This window comes from Oenanthe melanoleuca, chromosome 7 (assembly GCF_029582105.1).
Source record: "Oenanthe melanoleuca isolate GR-GAL-2019-014 chromosome 7, OMel1.0, whole genome shotgun sequence".
NCBI lineage: Eukaryota > Metazoa > Chordata > Aves > Passeriformes > Muscicapidae > Oenanthe > Oenanthe melanoleuca.
This window is the reverse complement of record NC_079341.1, coordinates 2,339,240-2,351,317: the sequence shown is the minus strand read 5'-3', so window position 1 is coordinate 2,351,317 and position 12,078 is coordinate 2,339,240.

Below are 12,078 nucleotides of genomic sequence, written 5' to 3'. Positions count from 1 at the left end.
CAGATGTGTGTCCAAGGAAAAGAAAAGCAGCACTCCTGCTCCTCACCCTTCCAAAATGCCTTGGGAATGTCACTTAAGGGGGAATGTGGCAAAGGCAGGTTAGGTGTGTGCCAAAAGGGGGTTGAAAAGGTCATTTGGGTTTTTTGTTGTGGTGTTTTGTTTTCTTTTAAGGATTTTTTTTGGCAAAAATTAACATTCTTTCAACACACTTTCCTCTGGAAAATTCAACCTGCAAAAATCATTGAATGTCAACATTGGGTAATGCCTGCTCAGGTCTAATAAACATTATAATTCCAGGACAGAGGGGCTTGGCTCTATGGACCTCAGCAGATGTGAGGACACTGCTCCCTCTGAAACACTCAGAAATTCCCTCTGCCCTTTTCCAGCATCTTCCATCATACTTTGGATCATGAGACTTAAGGCCAGCTGTGGATTACAAGTCCTGACCCCACTGCCAGGTCTTTGCCCAGCATGAAAGGGAGGAAGCTCTACCAGTAGGAATTTAGGGGAAAAAAAAATTTTTGGGGAGAAAAATTGGAAGAAGGGGAGAAGGATAAAGCACATGGCTTGCTGCCATTGTGTATTTTTCACTGCAAAGTGAAACACATATCCCAGGAAGCAAGAAATTCTCCTCTGTGAGGGTGGGCAGGCCCTGGCAGAGCTTTCCCAGAGAAGCTGTGGCTGCCCCTGGATCCCTGGGAATGTCCAGGACCAGGCTGGATGGGGCTTGGAGCAGCCTGGGACAGTGGAAAGTGTCCCTGGATGGGGTTTAAGGTCCCTCCAGATGCTAAACCCCCCAGTTTGAGCCCAGGCTGCTCAGGAACACCTACCTGGGAGCCCTGGGGTGCTCAGCCAGCTTTCCCCACACTGTGATGACAGCACTGGCAGCCCTCCAGGGTCATTAGCAGTTAATAACCACAGAATTTCTGGGCTCAGTATCACAGTATCTGAGGGCCTCTCAAGAGTTCAGAAGTATTTGAAGAGTTTGGTTTGCTTTGGCTCTGGAGAGTCCAAGCTGGAAACCTGTGTGGCTTGATCCTGGACACTCCTTGTAGGGAGACAGGGATGGTGCTGGGTGATGGAGAGGCAGAACTGAGGCAATTTTAATGACTCCAGGATCAAGCAGGATGAGTGGATGTGGGAGGTAAGCAGGGAGGCCTGGACAGTTTCCAGATTTGGATTTTGGATCCTCATTTCGTGAAGTGTCTCCAGGGAGGATCTGTGCTGAACCACTGCATCTTGCAGGGAGTTCACTGGAGCCTCTATTTTCATGGAATCATAGAATTTTTAAGGTTGGAAAAGCCCTCTGAGATCATGGAGTCCAACCCTTAACCCAGCACTGCCAAGGCCACCACCAACCATGTCCCCAGGTGCCACATCCACCTGGCTTTTAAATCCCCCAGGGATGGGGACACTCCAGCTTCTCTGTGCCAGGGCTGCTCAACCCTTTCAGTGATGAAATTTCCCCCAGTATCCACCCTGAGCCTCCCCTGCCCAGCCTGAGGCCGTTCCCTCTCCTCCTGTCCCTGTTCCTGGAGCAGAGCCCGATCCCCCGGCTGTCCCCTCCTGTCAGGGAGTTGTGCAGAGCCACAAGGGCCCCCTGAGCCTCCTTTTCTCCAGGCTGAGCCCCTTCCCAGCTCCCTCAGCCCCTCCCCAGCTCATTCCCTGCCCTGGACAGGCTCCAGCCCCTCGGTGTCCCTCTGGCCGGAGGGCCCAGAGCTGGACACAGCCCTGGAGGGGCTCAGCAGAACCAGCCCCTTCTTGGCCCCCTGGGAACACCACTTTGGTGGTGGTTTCACTGAACCACAGCTCAGTGGTGTCCCAGCCCCAGAGGGGAGTCATCAGCCGTACCTGGATGCAATGTGAGTGTTCCCTGTTCTGCATCAAAGCCTCGTCCCTTTCCCTTGCTGAACCAGAGGGGAGCACCAGCACCACTCACAACACTCATCTCCATCCTAGTGACGGTCCCAGAGCTCCTGCACATCTGGAAAAGCACAAAACACCCCATGAAACAACTGCCCTGAAGTCAGATGCCTTCGACCTGAGTCACCAAGCAGGACGCAGAGGAAAAGGCAAAGAGCTATTCCAAGGAATTTTGCAATGAGGAAAACAAGCCCACACCAAAGAAAAAAAATCACACCCACCAGGGAAGGGGAGCTGCCTGTCTTGAGGAACCCCACGAGTCAGAACCACCCACAACAGCTCAGCTGTCTCAGCATCCCTGCAACTGCAGAGCCAAGACATCCGAGCACGCTTGGACCTCCTGGAAGAAATCCCAAGGCTCGCTGGTGAATTACAGTCAGTCTTAGCACACTTTCACCTCCACACCTCCAAAGCAGCTCCCAGTGCTCTCCTGTTGGCTTCCCAGTGGTTTATGTGAGTCTCAGAGGCTTGGGAAAGGAATGACAGTGCAGCCCTCCCAAAGGTGGCCACCAGCCCACATCAAGGGGAAAAAGTCCAGCTGCCATTACTTGGACAGTGTTCCTCCCAGTTGTCCCCCAAAATCCTTCAAAATGATGAACTGAAATAGCTTTTTTTAAAAAAAAAATTATTTTTTATTGCTAAGTTACTCCAGCCAACCAACAAACACTTCAGCTGTCTACTTTGACTTTCTTGAGTCCCCATTTTTTGGCACAGCTGCATGGTCCTCAAGCAGGTATCCTACAGACACCCAGTCACTGTGCTCTGCAGCCCAGCTCTGAATCCTCCATATCAACAAGATCTGTCAGACACTATCTGCTTTTGTTGGATATTGCCCTCAGCCCAAGGGGACTCTTCTCTTCCCTCTGAATCTGGCAGCACAAGTCCTGCTGCCTGTAGATTTATATGGAGGCACATCAAGTTCTCCTTCCAGTAAACAGGACTGGATAATCAATTCCGAATGAAGGTTTGGGAAAAAAAAAAACAAAAAAACACATTCTCAGACAGTCCCTCTCAGGGAAGAGTTTTTAAACTGCTTCCAAGTTGCTAATCAAAAAAAAATTTTTGAAAAAGCAAATAATGATGTGCTAACAGCGCTTCCAGTACTTGGGGTCTTCCCAAAGCCACAGCTCACGAGGGTTAACACGCGAACCCACGGAACTGTGGGAGCTCCTGAGCCTCCTGCTTGCAAAAAAAGAACATTTCAGCAATCCCAGCAACAGGTCAAACAATCATTTCCCAAGAATCACACAGGTACAGCTGAGCTCACCCTGGAATTACAGGAATCCGCTGGAAGAAGCCTCTGGTGCCTATTCCAGGACTATTTCCTCCAATTCTTTTTTAAGTCAGTGCTTCCAAGAGTTAAAACCCAACTGGTTTTAGCCAAGCTCTCATTTTATTTAAGGCATGAAGGGAACAATATTCATCATTCAAAGGAGCCAGTTCTGTTTTGCCCCTGCTCCTATTTTTGTCCTCTGCCTCTAGACAGGAGTGTCCCTCCCCTGTGCTAATTAATAGAGGGATAAAGACACACCTTGGGGTTGAGAGCTTTATAGAAAATGTAATTACAGATCCTGACTTTCTAATTACCAGAGACTCTCACATTATCTGCCACAGGATCCCTGCAGGCTTCACCTGGCTGGAAAGAAGCAGGAGATGACTCTAAAGGCTGGATGGGAGCTGAACTGTAGAAAAAGTGAGACATAGGAAGGGCCACCACCAACCTCCCCACTGGTGGCAGCAGGGGGGACATCACCAGGTCAGAGGGAGAGAGAATCCCTGACTGGTCACAGACATCACAGTGCCAGGATTGAGGGGAAGGGAGGCTGAGACCTGAGGAGATTGTGAACCTGCAGCATTGCCAACACGAGTTCAGCTGGGCAGCTCCAAGGCCATTAAGCTGCAATTAATTAGAAGGAGATGCAAGACCAGAGCAGAAGGAAAACTCTCCTCAGACAAGCTGGAAATGTTCCTGTGCAAACCCTGTTCTCAGCTCAGCCCTTGGACCTGGAACACAGAGTGGCTTCAGATGATCAAGACCAGTTGTGTGCTTCCATCTCAGACCTGTGAGCGCTTACACACTCACTCTGGTATGTGCTGAGCTGGTGCCTCACGCTCCCCATCCCATAAATCCTCTTCTCTTCCAGGCTCCAGTGATGGAAAACGCTCTCTGGGCAGACAACAAGCTCGATAAGTCAGAGGGGGATTGCAGATGGAGAGGTACAGCATCAAATAAAAAGCTGCAGCCTAAGGGATACAAAGGACTCCTCAGCTATAAACCCAAATTTTAAAAAGCAGAAGCTCTCCACAGAACATCCCAGTGGCACTGTGCACCTGGGGGTGCACGACTGAACTCCATGGGTTTTACCAGCACAGCTCCCAGTTTAAAGAGGAACCATTCATTACTGATGCACTGGTCCATTGTAGGAGTTGTATTTCTCAGTGCATTCAAGGCTTTGCCAGCCAACTCCATAAATCAACTTGTTGGAAAAATTGCCTTAAAAAAGGCTTTAAAAAAAAGAATTTAAATGTCGTGTCAGCAGCACAACCATGCAATTCCTCACCTCATGTACTCCCAGGACATCTTATAGCCTGTATTACAGAAAAATTGTCTTTAAAAATACCCAGTGAGACAAAAAAATAAATTCCTCAGTGACTGTCACGGGGAAACAAAGCAAGAAAAGGGGAGGAAATGGCGAGTTGTGGGCCACTGTTGGTGGGCACTTGAATGGGAGCCCTGTGCTTGACACCAGCGTGACTCTGAACAAAACCAGAGCCAAGAGCCATTTGTCAAGGGGCAGCAATGCACACAAGTGGTGAGAAGCTGGCCCTGCTGTAAAAAGGTGTCAGGGACCTTTCTGTGGGCAGTGCCGAGCCCCTGATGGATCACTGCGCCGGGAGAGCGCATTGTGAGCGCAGAATGAGACATCTGCTCCTTCCCCCTGCCCTGAAAGGAGGTTTTCTGAATCCTGGCATTCAGGAGCTGGGATGTGCAGCTGGCATTGGGCACGGCCTGTGCTGCTCTCTGTCTGCTCCAGCGCTCAGGTGTCCCTCTGCATCCCTCCCCCATGGAGGTCTCCATGCTCAGGGACCGTGTCTGAGCTCACACACACAGAGGCTCACACAGCACCACCTCTTCTCCTTAAATCCACTGTATGGACTTAAGGAATACTGCACACAGCATCATGGAATGGTTTGGGTTGGAAGGGAGCTTGAAGATCATCCAATCCCACCTCCTGCCATGGGCAGGGGCACCTTCCACTATCCCAGGGTGCTCCAAGCCCCATCCCATTCCAGGGATGAGGCAACCACAGTCTCTCTGGCAAACAATGCTTCATTTTCCCCAAATTTTCCCTCCTTTTTTTCAACACCCCATCTAACCCTTCCCTCTGCCAATTTGAACCCACTGCCTTTTTTCCTGAACATCCACTTGCCTAAAGGATTCCCCATCATCCTCATGAGGGACATGCAGCAGGGTGTGAGGATTTGGAGGATTTTATGGAGCTGCCAGTGCAAGATATTCACAGGTAAGCCAGCAGCTCCTGGGGAGCCATCCCCTTTCCTTCCCATGCAAGGCAGGGCCCAAGGCTCACAGGCATAAAATATAAAGCTTGATTTATGGAAAAAGCAGAAAGTTTCTACAGTGAGTTTCAGTTCTGAGCACATTTTACCCCCAAGAAAATGGAAAATAACGGGATTTAACATACAAGACAACCCTCCAGCAGCATCCTACACCCTGCAAGTGACAAGGGGAGCTGAGAGCTGCCTGGGAATGGACTGGAGACATAAAGAAAATAGGGGAAATAGAAGCAAAGGAAAGAACAGCAAAGCGGAAGAAGCAGAAAGAAGGACGTCTGTGTGCTTCAGATATCTCAAAACAGAGGCCCCACTTTGCTGCTTCTCTGGGGGAGGGAAGGCTGGTTTCCATTTCATTTTCACTTTGAAAACACCATTTTTCCTCACATCCACTGAAGTGCAAATTTCCTCGGAAGCCGTCTGAAGAGCGCGCGTGCCTCGGAGCTGGAGTTTTCTAAACCACATCTGCTGGCATTTACAAACCCTGGCTGAAGGAGCCCCCAGGAGCCGTGAGGGGCATTTCCCAGCACAGCACCTGGAATGTCCCCAGCACCCAGAATGTGCCCAGCACCCAGCCAGGCGCTGCAGGGGTGACACAGACAGGTTTCTCTGGCAGGGACCGCTCCAGTGCTGGGAACAGGGATAAGGAGCGGCTGCTGGGTGTGCAGGGGGTGATAAAAACGAGGTGGCCACGCAACACCCAACACCTCCCCAGCTGCCCATCTTCCCAGGATGAGGATCTTCCTTCTTTCTGTGAGAAGCCCAGCAGTGCAGCCAGCCACAGGCAGGATGTGGGGGTAATATTGAGGAATAAGGGTATCACCCATGGCTGTGTCTTTCCAGCTCCCCACAGATCCCAGCTCGGTGCCCAGGCCAGGCAGATGGTTTGTACAAACAGCTCAGGGGGAGAGGTCTGTAAAGCTCTCCAAATTGCCACTAGCACAGCAGCAGCCTCCCCTTTCCCAGCTGGCACTGACAGCACTGCCTGCCCCAGACCCTTTGCCTGCAGCTGGAGGGGCCCAGAGGGAAGGGACACAGCCCCAGGCACGGGGACAGTGCCCAGGCTGGCAGCTGCAGCTGATGGCAGCGATGCCCAGGGGAAGCAGGTGTCCCTTCCCAAGGGCTGGGTGGGAATGCTGGCACCCAGGGCCTTTGCAGAGGGGTGACCCCTGGCTGGGTGCCCAGGACAGTGTTTGATGTGACAAAGGAGCTGTGCAGCCCCAGAGGCACCAGCTGGGGGGGTTCAGCTCTGGGCCACCCCATCAGGCTCCTCCACCCACTGGGAGCCAAAAGGAGGGGCACAAAGCATTGCCCCAGACCTGCTCCTGCAGGAGGCATCCCAGGCACCAAGCTGTTCCCTGCCACTGTCCCAGCCTGTCTGCAACAGGACAAGGGCATGCAGACCACCCCAATTTCCCCTACTCCTCCACATCCTACCTTCCCACAGCACTCCCATCATCAGCTCTGCAGATCTCCAACCCAAGGCCATCCCAATTTATAAACCCATGCATTCAGGGTAAGACAGAGCCCAGCTCAGTGCCATAGGAGCTGCTCCTTTCCTGGAAATGTTAAGGTCTGTGGGTTTTGCAATGCAAAGGAGTGCTTTGGCACTCAGTTGAATATGTTTAATCCAGCCTGTGGAGCAAACAGACCATGGTTAATGCATCCAGAATGGCTGACGACTCTCTACTGGGCAGACATGAAGAGGGCAGTAATTCATCCCAGTCCACTCTGCTGTGCAATTCCCACTGCTCCAAGGAAGAGGTCATGACCTCCTTTTCCCTCTCACCAGCACCCTGTGCCTCTGGTCTCCCTCTCTGCTCTTTGCTAGGTGCCAGGAATGGCCCACTAAGCCCTTTCACTTTATCTTTTCCCTTTTTTTTCCCCAAAAACTCTCTGCAGCTGCTGCGCTGCAAACTCACCTCACTGGGCTGAGCAACCCAGAGCTCCCCTACCCCGTGCCCTTGAAAACAGATGGCAGGCCCAAGTTTTCCCTGACAAGCAAAGGAATCAGAACTGACATGATTGGAAAAAACAAGCTCAATTCCTCCTGGCAGGATATTAATTTAGAAATCTCTGGTGTCGTTGCCCCGATTCACAATGAATTTGAATCCGAGCTCTCCCAGTGCCAGACGACTCAGAGGTTTGACAGAGAAGGTAATTGGAGGAAATGGCTTTGTAATCCAGCTATTGTGCTGGCAAGATCCAGCTCTCCTCAAGAGCAAGGTTCACTTCCTGGCATGGCTGATTCAGCAGCATTTATTTGTCCCCAGTGCCTCTTGGCTTTCTCCTGCCTAGCAGGGCTAGCACGGACCCTTCAAAGCACTGCCAGAGGTGTGCTGGGCATCCAGGCTTTCTGCAGCCTGGGGGAGGCAGCAATGGGGTGGTGAAACCTGCAGGGTCAATCATTTCAAGTGCCCAAGTGGCAGGGAGAAGAGCAGGGCTTAGCAAGCCTCGTGTTCCACACACCCTGGGGCAGAACCAGCACCAAACTTCACCTGTGGTGGGTGCCTGTGCCATGCCAGGTGCAGGAACAAGGGTGGGGGGTGTTCACGTGGCAGAAATCCCACCTGGAGAGTCCCACAGCCTCCATCTACTCCACACAAATCACTGGGTGGGTGATTTCGTGACATCCTTCGTGACATCCCAAGCAGAACATCCCTCAGGAATACCCTGTGGAGTTACCTGCCACCACTGGATCAGAGAATCACAGAATTATTGGGTTGGAAGGGACCTGAAAATCCTCATTCCAATCCCCTGCCCTGGGCAGGGACACCTTCCACTACACCAGGTTGCTCCAAGCCCCATGCATTCTTCTCCTTCTTCAGAAAAAGACACTGTAAAAAAAAAAAACAAACAAAAAAAACCTGCTTTAGGTGAAGGGAAAGCAGCATCAAAGGGCCAAAGAGCCTGCCCTGGTCCCACCTGGAAAAAGGGAGAAAGAAAAGAGGGAAACAGGTCCAAAATACACAGTGCTTGCCTAGAAATGCTCATGCATGATTCTACACACACAGTTCCTGGATCATCACATGCAGCAGCTTCCCACTGCTCTGATAATCACCTTTAATAACAATAACCCTTTAACTGGCCTGTGTGCTCCTGCCATTCCATCACTGTTTTCCCTCTCTGGGCTGCAAGGTGAGGTGCTGAGGCTGGTTGTGGGACCCCCTCCCAGGCTGCACCTCTGAGATGGAATCATTTCACACTGGGGCAGTGTGAAACCTTATCCCTGCTGGCTCCACCAACCCCACTGCTGCCCTGACACCCCCTTTGGGAACCCTGGTGAAATGAGCTCTGCCCTTCAGGAGGCTCCTCTGTATTTAAACAAACAACCTGGAGGTGGAGTATAGCAGCACTAACATACCCCAGTATCTGAATATATCCCTTAGCTCCATGGCCTGAATCCCTGAGTGCACACCAAGCTGATTTTGTGGTGAACGAAGGGAAAAGCTCATTTTTTTCCCTTAATCTGCTAGCAAAAAAGTATTGGGATAGTAAACAGGCAGCAATCACCCAGGAATGCCTGGAGAGCTCCTTCCTACCAGCATGCAGAGCTCTCATCTGGAATTCATTTATTCCTGCTCACTATTGATGCTGCTCAGCCACAGAGGTGGTTGGGGAAGAGCATATTCAAGGGACCTGAAGTTCCTGAAGGGGCCAGTGTGTGCTCTGGGAATAATGAATCCTGGGGGCTCTCCAGCTCCTGGAAAGACTGCACAGAAAATTAGCATATATTAAGAAAAAAATTCTTCAGTGGGAGGGTGCTGAGGCCCTAGCAGAAGCTGTGGCTTCCCCTGGATCCCTGGAAATGTTCCAGGCCAGGTTGGACAGGGCTTGGAGCAATATGGGATAGTGGAAGGTGCTCCTACCCATGGCATGGGTGGAACAAGATGATCTCTAAGGTCCCTTCAAACTCAAATCATCCTGTCATTCTCTGATTCTATATTTGCTCCATAGATTTTATTCTGTATCCCATTTTGGTGCTTTCCCTCAGAAAGCTCTCCTAGTGCTGAGGATGGCCTGCATCTCATTTAATTACATCCAGCAACTTCAGCTTCTGGAGCAAAGCCACTTTAGGCACAACCATTTTGAGCTCTGAAGAAATCCCACAGCCTGGTGAAAAATGTAGATTTAACTTGTATATTCCCTTTAAGTGCTGACTTATACACCTTGCAATGATCCATCCATAGGTTTACACAGTCCTTCACTTTGCTTATCCTGAAAATGGGTCCAGCAGGGTCAAAAGAGCACAAGATGTGCTGCCTAACCTCTGTTTTTTGGGGGGGAAATCCAGGAGGAAAGCAGATGCCTCCCAGGAGCCCCTCCATCACAGCTTTCCACAGGCAGGCTCACGCTCAGCCTTCCTCTGGGAAGGGACCACACAGGCTCAGGTTGGAGGGGAAAAAAAGCACATGAAGATCATGGAAGTCTCAGGGCAAGTAAATTACTGTTAATTGTGAGATATTTGATTGCAAGAAGCACCAGATGGCCAGCCATCTGGTTTTTATTATAAAATTAAACAAGATTAACCCAAACAGGATTTCCTCAGCATTCTTCTCTGACTGGCTCACAAATACATCTTTAACACCTATGCTGCAGATAGAGCACAATCAGAAGCCCTTCCTGCCTTTCCCTAATCTGCTTGGGCTTAATGCTCTGCTGAGCAGTGCCCTTGCACCTAAAGATTTCCAGCAGGATTGAAAAGAAGCAGGGGATGGAGTAATTGAGAGAGGAGGGAAATGTCAGCTCCAGCAGAAGTAACTCTGGCAGAAGCCCTTCCTTTCACACTGGTTCAAAAGGCACAAGCATCGTGGCAGGAGAGTTGCCAAGGGCAACAGGTTGCCAGAGGCAACAGCAGCTGGGGTACCAAACTCTCCTGGTCAGTGCTGGGATGGGATGGGTAAAACAGCAAAACTGGGAAGAGTGGCCAGACCCCCCAATCCCTGGCCATCTCCTCTGAAAGGCAGCAGTCAAAAACCTCTCACTCTACAGGAATCTTTTTTTTTTTTTTTTGCCTTCTTACACCTTTGCCTAAATCCTTGGGAAGTTTGTCCTTGTGTCAAAGCACCCTCAGCTCCCAAAGAGCCGCCTCTGCTGCTCTCCCTGGAAGCTGGGCTGCCACCAAGGTGGCCTTCCCGAGCCCACCCAGCCACCCTGCAGCAGGCAGGGCACGGAATGGAGTGGGATCCTGCAGCTGCAGCCCCGGGCCCTCTCCTCTTTTCTCATGCAGATCACACCCGGCCCCGTTTGTTCGCGGCAAATCGCTCGTGAACGGAACATAAAGGCTGTTCCAGGGGAGATGTCCCCTTGCATCACTCCCCAGAGTAAATCCCTGGGATATTATCCATAATAATCCAGGAATTATCCATAATACCCCACTCACACCCTCCTGCCTTATCAGGTCTGGGGCAGAAAACCTGGTGGGAGAATTCAGCTGAAAAACAACAGGCTGTGGCATTAGCTCATGTAAGCATGATATTTTTTGTTGTTGTTGTTTAGCTTTGAATATCTTCACTTTCAAAGAGAAAAAACAGAGATTCCTTACTGGGAGAGCAGCCTGAACCCCAAGCTGTTTGTGCCTTGTGTCTCTGCTACCAGAGGCTGGGGGAGAGCACACAATTCCTGCTGGCACCCATTTGCAATGTGCCAGGGTGACAGGCAGAATATTCCCACAATATTCCTCAGCAGAACATCCACACAGCCACTGCCCCTTTTGGCACATTCTGCAGGCTCCAGGCTGGAGGTGGCCCAAAAGTCCAAGCTGCCCATCACAGCCACAGCTGCTGCCCACTGGTGCTGCTCCTTGCCTGGCTGCCACCACTGGGGTCCTGAACAAAGTCAGCTCTGCCCTTCTAGTGGGCAACAAACTAAGGACATCTCAGAGGAAAGATAAAACACAGGTAGAGGAATATTCAGGTAATTAACTGGGAAAATCTAATACAGCCTCTCTTCTTTCCCCTTTGCCTTTTTCACAAGAGCCAGGCTTGCTTCAGCATGGAAAATTATTTGGTTTTCCACAATTTTATTCTCAGAAGTGGCTGTTCCCCTCTGAGCTGGCATTTCTCCAGAACTTGGTCCAAGGCAGACACCTCAGCTGGAAAACTCCAATCCCAACAGGCAAAGGTATTTGGAGCTGAGAGGACATCCTATCCTATTTTTAGAAGGAGCAGGGAATTACTAGACCAGTAATATGCTATACTAAACATTTACAAAGCACAGCTCAAAAAGGGTTTTAAACAAAGGGAACAGATGCTCTGACAAGAGCCCTGCACAAAATATTGCCTTTGCCAAGTGAGTAAAGGAAAGCTATTTTTTTTGCTGAAGAATCAGCTTTTAAAGGCAATCCCTAGTAAATGAGGTATAAAACTGAATTCAGAACATTCCCACTCCTTCCTTGCCTTTCCAGCAGAGCATACTCTGGGCTAGGCTTTCATTGCCAGCTGAGGAGATGCCCCCAAGGTAGAAGCATGCACACAAGACAAAAAAAAAAAAAAGCAGTTTAACAAGCAGTTAAAATTTGAAAGCTTTTTAAACATGATTTATCCATGCTGGGTACTTCTCTATCTCACCAAATGCTTCCAA